Source organism: Stegostoma tigrinum, chromosome 1, assembly GCF_030684315.1.
Source record: "Stegostoma tigrinum isolate sSteTig4 chromosome 1, sSteTig4.hap1, whole genome shotgun sequence".
NCBI classification, from domain to species: Eukaryota; Metazoa; Chordata; class Chondrichthyes; order Orectolobiformes; family Stegostomatidae; genus Stegostoma; species Stegostoma tigrinum.
Window position 1 is genome coordinate 28,267,917 of NC_081354.1, and position 21,883 is coordinate 28,289,799.

A 21,883-nucleotide genomic window follows, 5' to 3' on the forward strand; every position below is an offset into this window, starting at 1 on the left:
ATAGTATTACCATCACTGAAAACACCAGAATTAAAATCCTTGGGGTTGCCATTGGCCAGAAACTCAACTGGACTCATCACATAAACCCAGTGGCTGCATGAGTTAGTCAGAGGCAAGGAATGCTGGGGCAACTCATCTTCTGACTCCCCAAAGCCTGTCCACTATCTACAAGGTATGGGGCAGGAATGTGATGGAATACTCCCCAAATGCCTGGATGAGTGGACTCCAACAACACTCAAGAAGCTTGACACTATCTAAGATAAAGTAGCCAACTTGATTAACACCACATCCACAGGCACCAATCCCTCCACTACCAACAGTTGGTAGGAGTGTGAACTACCTACAAGCTACGTTGTAAAAATTAATGAAAAATCTTAGACAACACCTTCCAAACCCACGACCACTTCCATTTTGAAGGACAAGGGTGGCCAATACACTATCACCTGCAAATTCCCTTCCAGGTTGCTCTCTATTCTTGGAAATATGTCATCGTTTCTTCACTGTCGCTGGGAAAAACACTAGATTTCCCTCCTTAAGGACAATGTGGGCCTTCATACTGTGTACGGATTGCAGCAGTTCAAGAAGGTAGCTCACCACCAAAGACAGCTAGAGACAGGCAATAAATGCTGGCCACCCAGTGATGTCCACTTCCCAAAAGTGAATAAAAAAGAGAAAAGAGATATAGATCCTATTAATTACAGGCATGCAAATTCCTTATAAAGCCCATAGTCCTCTGACTTGTCTTGCCTGAACCAGTCCCTTCATAAACTTATCTTTTACGTCTGATAAATTGTAAATCCCTCCAACAAAATAATGTCTACAGTTAAGAATAGCCATTTATGAATTTCCTGATGTTTATGGCATGAACAGCAATAGAAGTGAAAATCTTTTTTGATATAGCTGTTAATTAATTTTTTTTCTAGGACACAGTGTGGGTGAACGTGGGGAGAAGTTTGAACTGTATTATTGCAAGGGTGGACCAATTGATTGAACAAGTTAACACAGGACAAGAATGTGAGGTTGAACCTTCAGCAGCTAATCAAATCACCTTTTCAGTATCTGGTAGGTTCTGAATCTCACAAACTTCATAAAGACCAGGCAAGTATTCTTCTGTGCATTTTTCATCTACTGTCCTTTAACCGTCTATACTGTTTAATTCCTCAATTTACATTTGCCATGAGTGGCATGTCATTTATGATTGATTTGTTTCCTTTTCCACATAAATGGGTAGACAGTTGTGGGCTGATAAGAGCTGGGAAGGAAGACTGCAGTGTAGTGTTTCATTAAAGCACTTAGACTGTGAATTTTGGCACCACTTCCCAGCACTTTGGATGGCATTACAGCTCTAAAATGGTGCATGCTCAGATGTGAGCTACACCAGATGTCATTTTAGTAAGGGCAAAAGTGTGCATGCAGGAAGTGGCCACAGAAGTACACTGATTATGATAGCAATCAGTGTGTAGCGCTCTTATGCCATTCCAGCTCATGCAACTTCTTAAAGATGCACAGCTGAATTTACAATTAGTAGCAGCCAAAACCCCCCACATATTATTTAAAAACTAAACATTTATTTGCTGATGGATATCTACTTAGTTCTACAAGTAAAAAAGCTTTCATATATTTTTAGAACTTTTTAAAGATGTGTGCATCTATGGGCACAAACTGAAGGTCTTTGTCCTGACTTTCAGGATTCAATGCAGATCAGTTGCTCCTAGACACTTCCATAACTGTGCAGAGTTTGAGCAGAGTCATTCTCCTTTCTGTGCCTCAGTGCGGAAAGTGTGAGAGACATCTGACCATCAAGATGAACAGCTATTGATAAGCCACCAAAGCTGTAACCTCAGAACAGGACAATGATACCATTTCCATTTGTTTTGAAGTTGATCGTGGACACAATCTTTTATGAAGCTTCCAGTCTTGGGTATGTAATTTTAACAAATTTCTACAAATGTTTGTCCATGTTGTTCCCAGAGGCTCTATATTTCAAGAGAGCTCCACGCTTTTAATTCTCTCTTGCCAGAAAGAAGCACATGCAACAAACACACGCCTTCAAAAACATATCATGCATCCCATGAAGGAGGATCCTGTCATCAACATGAATGCTTTGTAAATATTAACTTTGAGAAGTACCATGTGCTCTGGCTCCAACTGGGCTGTGACTATACATAGTGTACGATGCAGAGAAATGTCTGGTATCCTAGCATCAGATGCTTTCACCCTGTGAAGCTCTCTTTGCCATCAGCCTATGAATCACCATGACAGTGCAGAGGGTGTTAACTGTATGGCAAAGGCTATCCTTTGAAGCAATCTTACCACACAAAATGGAGCAGGCCAGAGGGCTACTGAAATCAAGCTTCTGTTTCCTTGACCACTCTGGACAAATCCTGCGATACCTGTAGACTGCTTGTCAAAATCCATCCTAGTCTGCTGCAAGGTGCCCAACCATACCATTATGAGGGCACAGCATTTCTCATCAGCTAAATGACAACAATTTAACGTTGTGAGGGAACAGCAGGAGGAATACATAGAAGCCCTTTTCTGGCTGGGCTGTCTATGACCTACTCATTCTATTGCAGTAAGAGAAAACACAATCCCAATTTCTTATTTATCAACATGACCACATCTACCCTTCTCCTAACACTGGCCTGTCAGATGCAAAAATAAAGTGCACCACAAAAGAACATTTCCAAACCAGATGCTTAAATTAACTCATGCGTAATCACAAAAGCATCAACAAATCAACCTTACTGCATGTCTTCTGTTTGCCAGCACTGGTTGCCTAGTGTTCAATGCAGTACCACCCCAGTGGCTGCAACATGACTGGTGAAAATCTGGTGTCTTTCACTTGGGAGAATGCAGACAATAATTCACAATGACCTCCCACGGTTTAGTGAAGAAAGCCTAACTTTGGACTATATCTTCACTGCATGGTGCAAGAAGCATGGGTTGGCTGACATAAACAGCAAGCATAGTGTGGCAGTGATGGGAGGACAAATGGGAGGACAGTAGATTCAGTTCCACATAGACATTGCATTTCTTCTACGACAGGACCTCAGCAAATCTAATAATATAATGGAAAACAGATAGCTAGAGTACTGTAAGCCCATCATCAAGCCAGTTTCAGCACTGGTATCTGCAGTCATTGTGACAGTGGTCTGTGTACATAGCAACGAGCTCCTCTTAGAAAAGAGAAATCTGTTCTTGCACAGCAACATTCAGAAGTTGGCTTCTGCATGTCTTATAAAGGAAACTGAGACATCTGCCATCAGTCACTGCATCATGGTTAGATCTAAAAAGCATTCTCCACCACCTTTTGTTCTTCTACCACTACTTGGACCACCTGAAGTTCTTGGGTATCTGAAATGGAAAAGCTGCAGCGTAACATTGTTGTGAGGGGAAATGCAGGCCAAAGTAACATGTAGATGCTTACCCTCACACAGTTTGTAAATGAGAACAGATTCTGAGATGAAGGGGAAGTGGGATGTGAGAAGGAGGATGAGGTACTTTTGCAGGTCACAACCTTAGTGATGGTTGATCTAAATGTGAACCTGTCTCCTCCATCAAGGAAGGATATGTAATTGTGCCTGACCCCCAACCAGATGTCCTCTGCCACCTCCAATGATAAACCGACTTGTCCTGAAAGAGTGCAGTGAGTGTGTTGCAATCAATATTTTTGCATGATGTGCCTGTCTTAATTGAATAGCTGGTAGTTTATCCAAGCTGTGACATATGCTTATGGAACTTGCAACAATGCTGAGTGGGTGAGGGTGACGTGAAGCTAAAATACGAAGAATGAATTGTTATTGAGGGGGATTGTTGGCAGGTGGGTGAAGGAGGTTCGGTACGTCAAGAATAATATGAGCCTAGTGGTGCAGTTGGTAGGATGTGATCATTGAAGATGATTTCACTGATCTTAACTATTCTTGTGAGGTCATTGAATTGACTGCAGCACTGCATCCACGTCCTCAATGCTTGATATGTGGCATTGCTTTCACAAAGTTTGTTTTGACAGCCTCCTGACATGCTATGGATAAAGCATGTCTTTCCTTTCCAACTGCTCCACCGAGGTATCTAGTGGAGTTTTTGAGAAATCTGTTCACTCATTTATTCGGTCAATCTTCCACAAACAGTCCCAGCATTAGCATCGACCAAAATGCACTTGAGTTTCCAGAGTAGCTTTCAGTGAGGGCAGTCTGTGTTGGAGATGTTATGGACAAATTACTATAAGCCACCTTTTGTTAGACTTATTAAGAAACCGCAGAGGCATTCAAATATTTCAACAATTATTTAAACTTTATTAAATGTGGCAACCAAATAAGATCCCTCAAGTAAGCAAATTAAGCCTCACAAGTCAATTTAGCTATTTCTTGATCAATGGTGAAATTTAGCTAAGATTTCAACTGAACAGTGCCTGTTTCTGATGTCCAGGGTTTGCCCCTTGAGCAGTGTTGCTCTTCAAAGCTCTGCTGGTGAAGAATCCGAGAGTTGAATTCTTATAGAATTTTCCTGTCTTTCAAAGTTGAGGTATGACAATTATTGATGGTCTTTTTGATTCTTTCATTCAAAATATTGATTACTCTTCAGGAGTCCTCAAGTCTGTAGCTTGTTGTCTTATCAGAAGTAGCTTTCCTGTTCCTTGTCACATTTGGTGTTAGCTAGTTAGCTGTCTTTCAAAACATAGCTTGTCCTGACATTAACACTTCACCTCAGGACATTCTTTCTGAAGGCAATCTTAACTGCCAACAGGTTATCCAACAGATACTATCTCTTCTCTCCCAAGAAACAGTTTGCTGTCTTTCTTCCCAGGAATAGCTGATTGCTTTCAATTCCTGTAAGCAACAGTTTGTCTCCTAACAGTTTAATCCTGAAACAGCTACTGTTGATTCCTTCAATCCATGAACAGTTAGTAAAGTTCTGAAGCTTACATTTTACAGAGACAATGGGCATGAGTTAATCATGCTTCACAATCCCTTTGCAGGGAAATTATATTTTCCCTCTTGAAATTATAATTGAAATGTTTTTTATTTTGTTATAACATATGTAAAACTATGATATGTCATTATCTATTAAAGGTAAGCCTTTAAGAAGTAACCCTTCTGTGAATGTCCATGTTAAACTCACATTATTGCTAAAATGAGTATTACATGAAATTAAGGACTCTGGTAATAAATAAAAAAATTGAGATATCATACATTAGACAAATAACGGGAGGAATGATAAGGAAAGGCTGCGGGACTAGTACAATCAGGAACATTCCTTTAATCTTGGGAGTGAGGAGCGATTTCTGGAACCAATTAAATACTGGCAGCCGTTATATAGTTAGGTTCAATGAGAGGGTGCAAAGTGACAACGAAGATAGTGAATCAAAGATAATAATTCCAAGACTGGAAACAGGCAGGATAATAGCTTGTAAGTGTGTAACGCCTTTAACATAGATAAACATTTCAAGGCACTTCATAGAGGCATATCAAGGAGGGATATTTGACTGGGCAGAAATTTAATGGAAGGGAATTTAAGCCTGGGGACCAAAGACAGGGAGACAGCAGGACGGGGATTCTGGCATGCAACCGTGTCAGGAGACACCTGACCACAGGAGGAACCATATACACACCCCTCAGAAGTCTCCAATCTGGACAATCCACAGGTGGCCTTTATGCAGTTCACCACTACCTCCTCCACCAACCTGCTCCTCCAGGAACAACAGGATCCACTGCCAATGGGCCCCCAATTCCAACTGAGGAACCAGGGAGTACACTAAGGTGTAGTGGGAGGAAGAGGTAGAAAAAAAAACTTATTGAGGACTCTGGTGATGCATGTTACATTGCACTGCACTCTATTTGGCATTTTAAACAAAGGTCACTGCTTTCACCTAGACCTGGTGTTTTGTCTCTATGTGTCTCTCTGAATGTAACAGTGCATGAGGCACAGACTTGTTATCCACTTGGACAGAAACTTCAGACTGCTTCAATCCAGAGGCATCTGGGTGTCCTTGTGCATGCATTGCAGAAAACCTGTATGCAGATACAGCAGGTAACACGGAAGGCAAACGGAAATCTGTCATTTATTGTTGCAAGAACATAGTATAAAATTTGGGAAATGTATACCACAACTGTATAAGGCATCAGTGAGATTGAATCTGGAGTATTGTGCACAATTTTACTCCCCTTACTTGAAGAGGTAGTTGTATTGGAGGCAGGTCAGAGGAGGTTCACTAAATTGATTTCAGGGGCTTGTCTTATGATGAGAGATTGAGTAGTTCAGGCATATACTCTTTCAAGTTTAGAAGAATGAGAGAAGATCTAATTGAAGTATATAAGATGGTCAAGGAGATTGACAAAGTATATGTAGAAAGGATGTTTCCCCTTTTTGGGCCATCTAGGATGAAAGATCATAGCTTTAGGATAACAGGTAGCAGACAGAAATGGAGAGAAATTACTTCTCATAAATGGTCATGAATCTTTTGAATTCATTACCTCAGAGTGTGACAAGATGCCAGGATACTGAGTAAATTTAAGGAGCAGATAGATAGATTTTTATAATTAGTAATAGGTTGACGGGTTGTGGACAACTGGCAGGAAAGTGGAGTTGAGGCTGAGATGAGGTCAGCCATGATTGTATCAAACATAGGAGTAGACTCAAGGGGCTTAATTGCCTACTTCTGCTCTTGGTTCTTATAACTACAATGTCATGAAGGGTATACCATGGATTGATGTCCGTGTTGAGAGCCTTCTGCTGCATCTGGAAGAAAGAGGAACAATGTATGTCCAGAGAAATGGGTACTGCTGGCACCTTTGGATCTTCTCCTACAACTTGGCTGTTCTTTCCCTGGCTCGTGTCCATATGTTTGATATGAATGAGTTGGTCAGCAATATCTGGGACGGGGATGTGTGGAACAAAAAAATGGGCAATACATTCAGATCACCAGGGACTATGCATCCCTCAGGTCTGTGTCCTGAACACTGCATTGGTCTGTATGTAACATTACTTTTCTCTAAAGTACCTTGTGTCAGTGAGTCTTGCAGTCCCTCTCTCACAGATCAATATAGTCACACTGCCCACTTGCGTTCTTCTGTCTTATCTCCTTCAAATTATAAAGGCAATATTCATCCCTTCCTACCACTTTACACTCATGCATGCCGAGCTACATCTTTCCTCTCATCCCAAATTTCTTCTTTCTCCGCTCAGCAAATGCCGTTACTATCCTTTCTTCCCTTCCCATTTCCAGTTACTACTGATTCTTTTTGCTTCCCACCCATCATAAGTATTGTGGTTATAGATGTGCATGCAAAATGTGAAGAATTGATGCATCTGGATACTGTAAAACTTCTAATTTAACTTCAGTATGATTGTTCAAGGTATCTCAATTAAAAGAGGTTGAATGTGAGGTGGGGCGCAATTCTAACTGTACATCAACGGATTCACTGGTAGGCTGTGATTTTATACAGGACAAATGTTTGCCTGTGCTAAGCTATGTTAGAATCAGTACATCAAGGGGTTTAGGCCACAGAGTCCAAGTGCAACACAAAAAGAAACTTGCATGCACAAATTCCTGAAAGAAGAGCAAAATGTAGATCTATTTTCTGGATGGGTTTCTTAAATAGTTACCTGAGTTACATGACTCTTCAATCACTGGTGAATAATAATAACTCTTGCTCATGGTCTGTGAGCTTTCTGAGGTAGCAACACTGCCTTCAACCTGCAGCAATACTGTGAAATGAATGTGACATTAGATAAGCTTTAGCTTGGTCCAGTGCCTATTTGCAAGAATCAGGCAGTGGAATAAATTTCATAATTATATTAAAAATAGGAACAGGAATAGGCTATTCTGCCCTTCAAGCCTGTTCCACCATTGAACTAAATCATGAGTGATTCAGTGTGCCTCATGTCTACCTTCTGCTTTTCCCCCATAACCTACTATAACTCCCCGGCTAATCAAAAATCTATCTATCCATTTCAGCCTTAAAAAGGACACTGCCCCACAGCTCTCTGTGACAAGGAGTTCCAAAGACTTACAACTCTCAGAAAAATTCCTCCTTATTTTAAATTGGCATCCCATTATTGTGAGACAGTGCCTTCTGGTCATATTGTCACCCGTGAGGGGAAACATCCCTTTAGCATTTACTCTGTCAAGCCCCTTAAGAATCCTGTATGTTTCAATCAGATAACCTCTCTTTCTTGTACACTCCAGTGAGTACAGTCCCACCTTGTTTAGCCTTTGCTCATCAGACATCCCTCCATCATGGATCATCCAAGTGGATGATCAGAAATGCTTCCAATAAAGTGATATCTTTCCTTGTGTAAGGGAACCCAAACTATGCACTGTAGTCCAGTTGTGCTCTCACCAGCAGCTTGTACAGTTGCAGTAAGACTTCCACACTTTTAACCTCCAGCTCCCTTGAAATAAGGCCAACATTCCATTAGCCTTCCTGATTATTACCCGTAACTGTGTGCTAGGCTTCTGTTAGAAACAGCTTTGCTTAAGTTGGGATGTACTGTAAATGAAATATCAATTAGATTTGTGGATATCATAAATAAAGGCAGATATAAAGAGAAACAAGTGCTGAATAAAATGCTAATAATGTGCAGGTTAGGGTATAGCACAGAGCTTTACTGCTATGATAATTGGTTTAGAAAATACAAAAGATTATGATATTACACTTGTAATCAGGATAACATGAATCAAATACAAGGTATATTTATCACCACTTCAGTTATTAATCATGCAGTATGTTACCACAAGTCAAGAAACGTTCAGGCTTAACGCAAAGTCCCAAGATTGAATAGTCTGCCAAAATAATCTGTCTTATTTCTATGTGGAGGACGTCTTGTGGTGCACTGTGTATCATCCTTGCCTCTGAGTCAGAAGCTCAGGATTCAAGTCCCACTTGAGGATGTGATAGCCAAGAAAGGCACACACATTTTTTCAGAGATAGTAGGAACTGCAAATGTTGGAGAATCTGAGATAACAAGATGTAGAGCTGGATGAACACAGCAGGCCAGGCAGCATCATAGGAGCAGGAAAGCTGACGTTTGGGCCTAGACACTTCTTCAGAAATGGGAGAGGGGAAGGGGGTTCTGAAATAAATAGGGAGAGAGGGGGAGGCAGACAGAAGATGGATAGAGGAGAAGATAGGTGGAGAGGAGGCAGACAAGTCAAAGAGGCGGGGATGGAGCCAGTAAAGGTGAGAGTAGGTGGAGGGGCGAGGAGGAGATTGGTCAGTCCGGGCATGGACAAATCAAAGGGGCAGGATGAGGTTAGTAGGTAGGAGATGGGGGTGGGGCTTGAGGTGGGTGGAAGGGATAGGTGGGAGGGAGGACAGGTTAGGGAGGCAGAGGCAAGCTGGGCTTCAAAATCTCCCCTCCCCTACCACATCCCAAAACCAGGGCAGCTTGTCCCCACCTCCCTAACCTGTCCTTCCTCCTAGCTATCCCCTCCACCCACCTCAAGCCCCACCCCCATCTCCTATCTACTAACCTCATCCTGCCCCCTTGACCTGTCCATCCTCCCTAGACTGACCTATCTCCTCCCTACCTCCCAACCTATATTCACCTTTATTGGCTCCTTCTCCGCCTCTTTGACCTGTCTGTCTCCTCTCCACCTATCTTCTCCTCTATCCATCTTCTATCCACCTCCCCCTCTCTCCCAATTTATTTCAGAATCCCTTTCCCCTGCCCCATTTCTAGGGTCTAGGCCTGAAACGTCAGCTTTCCTGCTCCTATGATGCTGCCTGGCTTGCTGTGTTCATCCAGCTCTACATCTTGTTATCACACACAATTTTTATTCATTTGTGAGGCATGTCACTAGTTAGCCAGCAATTTATTGTCCCTCGTTGCCCTTGAGAAGGTGGTGGTGAGCTGCCTTCTTGTGCTGCTGCAGTCCTCGAGCTATAGGCTGACTGACAATGTCCTTAGGAAGGGTATTCCAGGATGGTGACACAGCGACAGTGAAGGAATAGCAATATATTTCCATGTTAGGATTGTGAGTGGCTTGGGGGGGATCTTGAAGGTAATGGTGTTCCCATGTAACTGCTGTCCTTGTCTCTCTAGACGAAAAAAGTTATGATGTGGAAACAGCTGTCTAAGGATCTTTGGTGAATTTTTGCAGTGCATCTTGTAGATAGTACACATTGCTTTTACTGAGCATGGGGGCGGGTGGAGGCCTGGATGCTTGTGGATATGGTTCCATTCAGCAGATTGCTTTGACCTGGATGGTGTCAAGCTTCTTGAGTGTTGTTGGAACTGCACACATCCAGGCAAGTGGGCAACATTCCATCACACTCCTAACATGTGCCTTGAAGATGGTGAACAGGCTTTGGTGAGTCAGAAGGTGAGTTATGCACCACAGTATTCCAAGCCTTTGACCTGCTCTTGTAGCCACTGTGTTTATGTGCAAGTCCAGTTGAGTTTATGGACAATGGTAGTCCCAAGGATATTGATAGTGGGGGATTCAATGATGAATGTTATGGGGTGATGGTTAGATTGTTTCTTATTGGAGATATTCATTGACTGGCATTTGTGTGGTGCGAATGTTGCTTACTGCTTGTCAAACTGAGCCTGGATATTCTTCAGATCTTGTTGCATTTGAACATGGACTGCTTCAATATTTGATGATTTATGAAGGGTTCTGAACTTTGTGCAATCATCTGTAAATCAATCCACCTGACTTTACGATGCAGGAAAAGTCATTGATGAAGCAGCTGAAGGTGGCTGGGCTGAGGACACTACCCTGAGTAACCCCTGCAGAGATGTCCTGCAGCTGAGATGATTGACCTCCAACAACCATGACCATCTTCTTATGTGACAAGTATATCTCCAAACAGCAGAGTGTTTGTTCTCTGTGATACCCACTGATTCCAGTTTTTCTAGGGCTCCTTGATGCCACACTCAGTCAAAGTGATTGCCCTTGACGTCAAGGACCGTCACTCTCATCTTAGTTGAGTGGCCATGGTGGAACCCAAACTGGGCATCGCTTATGAGATTATGGCTGAATAGGTGCTACCTGACTATACTGATGATCAAGAGTAGACTGATGGGCAGTAAGTGGGTTAGATGTGTCCTGCTTTTTGTGCGTAGGACACACCTGTGCAATTTTCTACATTGCACGAAAAGCTAGGCCAGGGGAGCAGCAAATTCAGGAACACAAGCCTTCAGTATTATTACTGGAATGTTGTCAGGGCCCATAGGCTTTGCATTATCTAGTGCCTCCAGTCATTTTTTGATATCACATGGAATGAATCAAATTGGCTGAAGACTGATATTTGTGATGCTGAGGACCACTGGTTGAGGCCAAGGTGGATCATCCACTTGGCACCTGACTGAAGATTGCTGTGATAATTTAGCCTTATCTTTCACACTGATGTGTTGGAGTCTTCTATCAGTGAAGACAGCGATATTTATGCAGCCTCCTATATCTCCAATGTTTAATCTGAGGCCATGTGACTTCATAGGGTTTGGAGTCAATGTTGAGTGCTCCCAGGGCAACTTGCTCCCAACTATGTACCACTGTGCTGACACCTTTGCTAGTGCTGTACTGTCAGTGGGACAGAACATATCGAGGTGTCTGGGACAAAGTCATACTCATGTAAGCATACCTTACAGACAACGTCAGGCTGCTGCTTGACTAGTCTGTGAGATAGCTTGCCCAATTTAGTCCCCAGAAGTTCATAACTTGGTCAAACAGTATGAATATCAACTTGGAAATAATTCTGACAGCATGCCAATGGCATTTTATAAGAATGAAAGCACTATATGTAGAAGGCAGCAAACCACTGCTGTACTCTGCCATACATAATTATGGAACTACACTGAAGTTTATTATTGCCAATATCCTTTCTAGGCATTGTACTTGAAAAGACAGAGACAATGTGTAGGGAAAGGATTTCACATGGAAATGTCAGTCCAGCTGATTTAAGGCAGATAGGAGATTAAACCTTGAACCTTCATGGTTGTAACCAATCGAATAAGCTATTGGTGAACGGTTGTCGGTTAGGTCTCAGGATAGTGGCATTACTTGCTATCACTGCCATGTGACACATCCACACAGAAGTATCAATCATTATATGATCTGCGTAAGTCTACATATGAATGTTGATTGCTGGGATAAAAGTTGGGCCAATACAACTGAGAGTGCAATAATGGATAATAATGAAATTTGATATGTGGATCATGCATTTTATTCAGAACTCATGTTAAATACCCACAGTATCTGTTATTATTTAAGGTGATGTTGCCTTTAGCATTGAAAATACCTAAGGCACAACACTGTAACATTCATAGAATCCTTACAGTATAGGAGGCCATTCAGCCAATCAAATCACACTGACCCTCAGAAGAGCAGCATCCCAAGACTAACTCACACCCCCACTCCCCCAACCATATCCCTTTATCCCTGCACTTCCCCATGGCTAATTCACCTAGCCTGCACATCCCTGGACACTATGGGCAATTTAGCATGGCCAATCCACCTAAGCTGCACATCTTTGGATTGTTGGCAGAAACTAGAGCACTCAGAGGAAACACACACAGATATGGGGAGAAAGTACAAACTCCATACAGTCACCTGAGGCTGGAATTGAACCTAAATTCCTGCACTGTGAGGCAACAGAGCTATCCACTGAACCAACATGCCACCCATTCAGTAGCTACTATATTATAGTTTTAACATTAGCCTGTTGTGAGGATTCTTGACTACTTCAGTTAGAATGAAAGATATTTTTAGTTGCTAACTTCTTCCTCAGTAAATGAACTTCTTGGTGTTCAAAATAAGGGTTTGAAAAAATCTTTAGAAATTACATATTTCATAACATCATTGATTGACAATAACCTAATTACTTTTAGTCATCAAATGATCTTAAGTGTTTTTCAGTACCTTCATTAAAGTTTTATTTTGAAGACCTCTGCCTTAACCATTATCAGGATTTATACATGATATCCCTGTCCTGGGCTAGGCTCCATGATATTTCCTGATTTTCCACAAGGAATCAATAGATGGGTGTAGGTCAGTTGAGTGCAAAAACAACAGCATAAATAATTTGACAGGATTGTTCAAAACATAGAAGGGAACTGATGAGATAAGTGATCAGGAAAGCAAAGATGCCAAATATTCAAAGATAAAAATTAAATAAATGTAAGTGTATCCATCTCATGAGGGGAGGGGAGGGACAGAATATGGGAAGGAAGGGAAAGCTTGCAATTATACAGTGCTTTTATGACAAGTCTCTTTAGGAACTTTACAGTTAATTAATTATTTTTTTCAAGGATTGTCACTCTCGTAATATAGGAAAATAAGAAAATTCAGAAATAAACCTGCAAAAGCTCCTTCCCCAATCCTTGTCCCTCTCCATGTCTGATATTCCCACAGATAACATACAAATTAGGAGAAGTAGTCTATTTGCCCCCTTGAGTTTGCTCTTCTGTTCAATAAGATCATTCTTGATATGTGTTTCAAATTCCGCATTCCAATCTATCCACGACAATCTTACACCCAATCATACTTACCTCTATCTTAAAAATACTTCTAAAAAACCCTCTTGAGGCAGAGAGTTCCAATGTCACACAACCCTCTAAGAGGAAAAAAAAAATTCTCATCTCTGCCCTAAAAGGGTGATTACTAATTTTGAAGTAGTGCCACCATGTTCTGGACTCAACCAAGTGAGCGAACATCTTTTTCATGTCCATGCCATTCAGGATCTGACAGAATCATTCTTTTTCATGTTGATGACCTGCAACCAGTGGAGTTCCAGAGGGATCAGTGTTGGGATTGCAACTGTTTTTAATATATCTTAATGACTTGGAAGAAGGAAGTGAATGCCAAATTTACAGGCAATGGAAAAATAGATGGAAAGGCAGGTTGGGACACAGTTTACAGTGAGAAATTGATAAGTTAAACAGGGAAAACATTGGCAAATGGAGTATAATGTGGGAAAATGTGAAGTTATTCAGATAGTATGGATAAACTAATTATTATTTAGATGAGGGAAAAAGTTGCAGAAAGCTGTATGCAAAGGGATTTGGGGGACTTGTGCATGAAACACAGAAAGCTAGCACACTAGCGCAGCAGGTAATCAGAAAGGCTATTGGAATGTTGGCCCTTATTTATTATTTCACTGGAGGCAATTATAGAGTCATAGAGCTATACAGTATGGAAATATGTCCAACTCGTCCATGCCAACAAGATATCCTAAATTAATCTCGTCCCATTTGCTAGCATTTGGCCCATATCTCTCTAAACCCTTGCTATTCATATACCCATCCAGATGCCTTTTAAATGTTGTAATTGTACCAGTCTCAAACACTTCCTATGGCAGCTCATTACATATACACATCAGCCTCTACATGAAAAAGTTGCCCTGTAGGTTCCTTTTAAATCTTTCCTCTCTCATCTTAAACCTATCCCCTTTAGTTTGGGGCACCCCAACTCTTGGTCACAGAAGGTTCACTAGGATGATCCCCATTTTAGAGGGACTGCCTTAAGAGCAAAGATTAAATAGGTTGACACTCTACACATGCAATTTCGAAGAATAAGAGGTACTGTCATTGAAAGATATAGGATATTTTCAGGGCTTGATAAAGTAAAGGCTGAGAGGATGTTTCCCTTCAAGGAAGAGTCCAGGACCAGACGGAATAGTTTCAGAATTAAGGGGCATCAATTTAAAACTAAATAGATAGATTCTTGATCACAAAGGGAATCAAGGGTTATGGAGAAAGGTCAGGAAAGTGGATGTAAAGCGTGTTGGATCAGTTATGATCCTTCTGAATGTCATAACATGCTTGAGGACCGAATGGCCTACTCTTGTCCATATTTCTTGTGGTCAATCTAGTCACTCTCACTCTTCTATAGCTCAATGGAAACAGGGTGCGTTGGTCAAATCTTTCCTCACAAGGTAAGAAAAGGTATCAATGTCTAAAACCTCCTCTGAACTTTACATCCTTTTCCATTTTTACACCCTTTTCCAAATTAAGATCCTTTCTGTCATTGATGGTACTTTTATCTTTAGACTCTCTTCATCCTGCCTCACCTCAAACTACTGAGAGCTTAAAATCGCAATTAAAGTAAACCAGATCATTAAAAGCACTCAGATAATAAAATGTGAGGCTGGATGAACACAGCAGGCCAAGCAGCATCTCAGGAGCACAAAAGCTGACGTTTCGGGCCTAGACCCTTCATCAGAGAGGGGGATGGGGAGAGGGAACTGGAATAAATAGGGAGAGAGGGGGAGGCGGACCGAAGATGGAGAGTAAAGAAGATAGGTGGAGAGAGTATAGGTGGGGAGGTAGGGAGGGGATAGGTCAGTCCAGGGAAGACGGACAGGTCAAGGAGGTGGGATGAGGTTAGTAGGTAGATGGGGGTGCGGCTTGGGGTGGGAGGAAGGGATGGGTGAGAGGAAGAACCGGTTAGGGAGCCAGAGACAGGTTGGACTGGTTTTGGGATGCAGTGGGTGAGGGGGGAAGAGCTGGGCTGGTTGTGTGGTGCGGTGGGAGGAGGGGACGAACTGGGCTGGTTTAGGGATGCAGTTGGAGAAGGGGAGATTTTGAAACTGGTGAAGTCCACATTGATACCATTAGGCTGCAGGGTTCCTAGGCGGAATATGAGTTGCTGTTCCTGCAACCTTCAGGTGGCATCATTGTGGCCTATACTCTCTCCACCTATCTTCTTTACTCTCCATCTTCGGTCCACCTCCCCCTCTCTCCCTATTTATTCCAGTTCCCTCTCCCCATCCCCCTCTCTGATGAAGGGTCTAGGCCCGAAACGTCAGCTTTTGTGCTCCTGAGATGCTGCTTGGCCTGCTGTGTTCATCCAGCCTCACATTTTATTATCTTGGAATTCTCCAGCATCTGCAGTTCCCATTATCTCTGATACCATTAAAACAACTCAGTCAGCTTTACAAAGCATAGACTGCGTCCAATAATAAAATATCCTTAAGCCTTCGCATTTTAAAAATCAGCAACACTATCGCAGGAGAGAATAAACCTACAAGTATTCAATACCAGAAACAACTTTTTTTTACACTTAACCAATGTCAGCAACTTAGCATCCTAACTGAAGGTTTCTGGGATGTTGTCATCTAGACGTGGGATGATGTGATTTAACTATGAGGCTACAGATCTTTTAGATCCGCTTATGATCATTTATTTTTAAAAATCAACTACAAATTAAATTACAATTATGATTATTATAGTATAGAGTATCATGTTTCTGACACGTATTGCCTTTATAATTTGTCTCTGTAGTGGTAACTGAACGGCTCTCTTTGCTCATTGCATATCAATAAAAAAAAACTGTGTTAATTTTCTTCGTCTGCTTTGTCCATCAATTCTTATGGCTCAACTAGCCTTGTGTGCATCACATATATGGTTACCTCCCAAGGTCCTTAAAAGTTCCCTACTTTTCTGTACATTGCTTCATGGTATCCATTGAAATGCTGTATATAGTGCATTTTAATTCAAGCAATTCATTTTTAAACTTAACTAACCCTTCAAGTTTTTTCATGAATTGGTCAAATCAGTCAGTCAAATACAGCACGGAAACAGACCCTTCAGTCCCACCAGATCATGCTGACAATAGTCGTTTTACACTTGAATAACAAAACTAAACTGCACACAGTAGTTGAGATGTGGTCACACAATCTCAAAAGAACTGATACATAACACCATTATTTTTATGTTCAATTTCTCTTGTAATAAAGGACAACAAATGTAAAGTCACCACTGTCTCAGAGGACTATAGGGTTCCTTTCTCATCAGAGGCTACCATGCCTCAGTTGAGGGGTGAGGTTGAGAAAATGGGGCCTTCATTGTACCTTCAACAGATGCAGGGATTGAACCCACACTGACAGTTTCACTCTACATTGCAAACCATCCTCCAGCTAAATGAACAAACTAACTCCAATAATAAAGGATAGCATTCTGTTAGCCCTCTTAATTACTTGCTGAATGTGCACACCAGTCTTTTGTGACTCATACACTATAACAATAAGATCTCTTTGTACTTCAGAATTCTGCAGTCATTCTCCATTTAAGTAATTCTCTTTTTTTAAATCTTGCTGCCAAAGTGAACACCTTCACTTTGTTCTGCATCATTCTCTACCTACCAGATTTTTGCCAATATGCTCAACCTAGCTATATAAATTTTATCTATATCATTATATCCTCATCTCACTGTATTTTCCTACCTATTTTTGTGTCATCTGCAAATTTAGTTATCATGCTTTTGCTCCCCTCACCTAAGTCATTGAAATAAATTGTGAAAAAAATCTGACATCTCAGTATGGATCCTAGTTGGACTCATTTACAAATACTCTGTTTTCTGCCATATAGGCAATTTTCTATGTACAAACAGGCTTCTAAATGGCACCTTGTCAAACTCCTTTTGGAAATCCAAGCACAATATTTCCACATGTTCCTTTTTATCTACTGTGCATATTATTTCTGCAAAGAACTCTAATAAATCCGTTAAACATTGTTTCCTTTTCATTAAACCATGATTAACTTAGGTGTTTCTAAGTGGACGTAGAAAGACCTCTTCAGCCAATTCCAGAAGCCTCGCTCTGCAATGCCGCATATATTAACAGTACCATTCCCAGACTCAAACTTTATTCGACAGTTTCATTTTCCCATCCAGTCTTTATCCCACTCTACCTTCTATAACTGCTCAATGTTCCCCCTTGTCTCTACTTACTGGCAGCCTGGCATCTACAAATCTTTTACTTTTCACTCTTGAGTTTATAACCCACTGTCCTTTATTCATAACTGTCATATGTTGCACACCAACCACTGGAAGCAGATCCTCCCTTCTATTTTTTTGTTAAGTAAAACTTTAAACAGGTTAGACAGTTTGTGGTGGGTTACTACAACATAAATAAAAATCAAAAGGTTAATGGAAATTTACAGAAATCCTGTGCTGATGCTAAGGGCCTATTTAATTGTGGTAGAGGATAAACTATTATTGTGTCTTAACAAGAAACAGCAATTTTCGTATGCCTGGTGTAGTATATTACATCATAGCAATAGATACAAGTTAAATTGACCAGTTAGGCATAATTACAAAGACACTCTCCAGCTAGATACGGAACAGGTATCTCAATGGGGATCTCATGCTAAACTTCCTTTCCATCCAAAGACTGTCACATCTTCAGATGAGGCCGAACTTGATGTAGCTTAGACATTAAACTCTTTCAGAACCATTTCCTTATACCTAATTTCCTTCCAAGCTTTTCTCCCCCACTTACATTTACACATTCAGGTATATAGCTACATGTAATACTACTCAACTCCATCCCAAGTTTCTGAATTCTCAACTTCAGGCAATCTAAAAGTTTCACAATTCTTTCAGAACATATTTGTTTCTGACTTAAAAGGTTGCTAAATTCTTTGTTTAACTGTTGATACTGATTCTGATCTTGAGGTTAATTGGTTGTGAACCGTTGATTTTCTGGAGGCTCTTGTGTCTCTTGGATAACCACTAGATCCAATATTTGCCTTCTTTTGACCTCTGTGAATGTGTTCACAGTGAGTTAGGCATTTTCACATCCTCAGTTGTGATACTGGAGGATCGCTGCTGACTTCACATTATCCTTGTGTCTGGAACTGATAATTAAGACAAACAACTTAAATGTTGCTTTGTGTCAGCTCAGCGTAGGGTATCAAAGTTAAACCTGCTATATCAATTGGTTCAGTAGCCTGTTTTGCTACTTGAAAGACCTCTGTCAAAGATTCATCAAGCTGCTCAAGCACTTTCTTCTGACAAAAATTGCTGCTTTCTGTGTTCTGATCCATTTACAGTAATGGCCAGAGAATCCCTACAGTGCAGAAGCAGGCCATTCAGCCTAGTGAGTCTGCACTGACCTTCCAAAGAGCATCCCACCCAGCCCCATCCCATTCCTGCACTTCCCATGGCCAATCCACCTAACCTGCACAGGGGAGGGGAAACTGGAGCACCCAGAGGAAACCCTCACAGGCACGGGGAGAACGTGCAAATTCCACACAGGTAGTTGGCCAAGGGTGGATTGAAACCCAGGTCCCTGGTGCTGTGGGGCAGCAGTGCTAACCACTGAGCCACCTGAAGTGTTGACTGTAAATTACGTAAACATTTCTAACCATCTTATGGTCATTGTGTAGCAGTATTACCGAAAGCATACCTTTACTCTTAAGATTTATTTATGTAGTTTCATGTCTGTAAGCTGTTATCTCTCTTTCTGAAGCCATGGTATTTATCTGAGACATCATGAGCAGTTCTAAGACACCACATGCTGAGTGAGACTCAAATGGAGTGTGCATATGAATCTGGGAACTTGGAGCACAGTGAGAATTTGATGCAGTGGGGAAAAGGTGCCTTTTGATCTTTCTCCTGGTTTATTGTCTGTAGGGTCTTTTTGTGCTTTACAGTTTTGACAGACTATATTCTACAGTAATGAGGGCCAGCGAGTAAGGACCTAGGGTAATTGATATTATTTCATATGAAGCATGTTCCAAAGTGTTTAAATTAAAGTGATAAGGCATGGTAGGAAAACTCAAAACTGTGGCCTGCGGTCTTTGTATTCTCTATATCGAGCCCAGCACTAGCAAGTGTGTAGGAAGTGTCTCCAGCTGCAATATCTGGAACCAAAACAAAGTTGCTGGGAAAGCTCAACAGGTCTGGCAGCATCTATGAAGAAAAACAACAGAGTTAACATTTCAGTCCTGGTGAAAGTTCTGAGGAAGGGTCACCGGACCTGAAACGTTAATTCTGTTATTTCCCTCACAGATGCTGCCAGCCATGCTAAGCTTTTCCAGCCACTTTGTTTTGGCTCCTGATTTACAGCATCCTCAGTTCTTTAGGTTTTTATTACCCAATATCTAGAAGTTCAGTTTTTAGAGGTAAAGCGGCAGCTTGGAATACTGTGGAGCCTTCGCAAAGCTGGGGATATCATCGATAGCACATATAATGAGGTAGTCACACCGCAGACTAAAACTCCACAGGCAAAAAGGAATGGATCATCACCAGGCACAGCAAGATGTCTGCATAGGCGATACAGGAATCTCCTGTGGTGATTCCCCTGAAAAATAGATATAATGCTTTGAATACTGTTGACGGAATGGTTTCTCAGGAGAAAGCAGCAACAGCTAAATTCACTGTGCCACAGTTAGCTCTGCTGCACAGGGGAGGAGTAAAAATGGTGGGAATGCAAAAGTTATAGGGGATTTAATTGTAAAGAGAATAGACAAGCATTTCTGTGGCTGCAAATGGAACTCCAACTGACAAATTGATTTCCTGGTGCTCGGGTTAAGGATACCTCAGAATAGTTATAGGACAGTCTGGACGGAGAGAACAAACAGCCAGTGGTTGTGGTACAAATTGGTACAAATCACATATGTGAAAAAAGCAATGAGGTTCTAAAAGCAAAATATGGATGTTAGCAAGTAAGTTGATAAGTAGCACCTCAGAGGGAGTAGTGATTTCAGGATTATAACCAGTGCCACTTTTTAGTCAGGGTTAAAGAAGCAGGACATACCAGCTGAATGTATGGCTGAAGAGATGGTGTGGGGGTGGAGTGGTTTAAGGGGGAAGAGGTCGGACAATAAAACAGCAGGAGGGTTGGGAACCTCTGCAAGGAATCATAGAAAGGACAAGAACAAAAGACAGAGAAGGGAATAAAAGTGATTGGCACAGAACTTAAGAACCAGGATCAAATGGGGCCAAGTGAAAAATAATGGGAACGGAACAAGTAATGTTAAAAGGGTAAGCTTTAAGGCCTTGTTGTTATTGTGCATAGTTTAAACAAGAAAGTGGATGAATTAATTGCACAAATAGATAAAATCAGATTTGATATAGTCAGTATTATGGAGACATGGAATCTGAACATTCAGTATTTAGGAAGGACTAGACAAAAAGGAAAAGGCAGTGGAGTTGCATTGCTGGTTAAACAAAAAAAACAAATTAGTGAGAAAGGTTATCGGCTCCAATGTTGTGGAATCTGTATGTGTACAGCTGAGAAACACTAAGGGTCAAAACCATTAATAGGGATTGTATAAAAACTCCCAACTGACGGAGTAATGCTGAGAATGACATTAAATGGAAAATTAGATAACTTTAATCTGCAAATAGACTGGGGAATTAAATCGGTAACAGTATCATAGAGGAGGAATTCCTAAAGTGTATATGGGATGGTTTTCTGGACGAATAGATTGAGGAAACAACTAGAGAACAGGCAATCCATGGGTACTCGAGATAATGGGAACTGCAGATGCTCAAGAATCCAAGATAATAAGGTGTGAAGGTGGATGAACACAGCAGGCCAAGCAGCATCTCAGGAGCACAAAAGCTGACGTTTCGGGTCTAGACCCTTTATCAGATGAAGGGTCTAGGCCTGAAACGTCAGCTTTTGTGCTCCTGAGATGCTGCTTGGCCTACTGTGTTCATCCAGCTTCACACTTTATAATCCATGGGTACTGTTTTAATGAAAAATGAATAATTGCCAACCTAAATATGTGAAGCCCCTTGGTGATAAGTAACATATGACAGAACATGTAATATAGATTAAGTGATGTAGTTGATTCTGAAACTAAGGTCCTGAATCTAAACAGAGCGAAGTATGACAGCATGAGGTGCGAGTTGGCTATGAAAGATTGGAGATAGTTACTTCACGAGATGACAGTGGGAAGACAATAGTGAACATTCAAAGAGCACATTAAATCTTCTAAGCATTTCTAGCACTTGCCTCACTGTCAGCGTCAGGCTGACTGGTCGAAAAGTAAAAATGGGAAACGTGGCCAAATCGTGGCTTACAAGAGAAATTAGATAGTTTTACATCCAAGGAAGAGGTATACAAATTGACCAGAAAAAGGAGCATATCGGAGTGGCAGCCATTTAGAAATCAGCAAAGGAGGACCCAGGGATTGATGAAGA

At 41.3% G+C, this 21,883-nt stretch overlaps 1 protein-coding gene across 9 annotated transcripts in view; it reads right to left on the minus strand.

Annotated features, from left to right (window-relative positions):
- Positions 1-21,883, minus strand: part of inpp4b (inositol polyphosphate-4-phosphatase type II B) — a 698,832-nt gene that overhangs the window by 19,755 nt on the left and 657,194 nt on the right. Inside the window, exon 24 of one of the 9 annotated variants that reach the window (XR_009443252.1) lies at positions 7,606-7,707. The exons of the other annotated variants lie outside the window; for them this stretch is intronic. The gene's annotated coding sequence lies outside the window, so the exon portion shown is untranslated. The remainder of the gene's footprint in view (positions 1-7,605; positions 7,708-21,883) is intronic. 9 annotated transcript variants of the gene reach the window in all.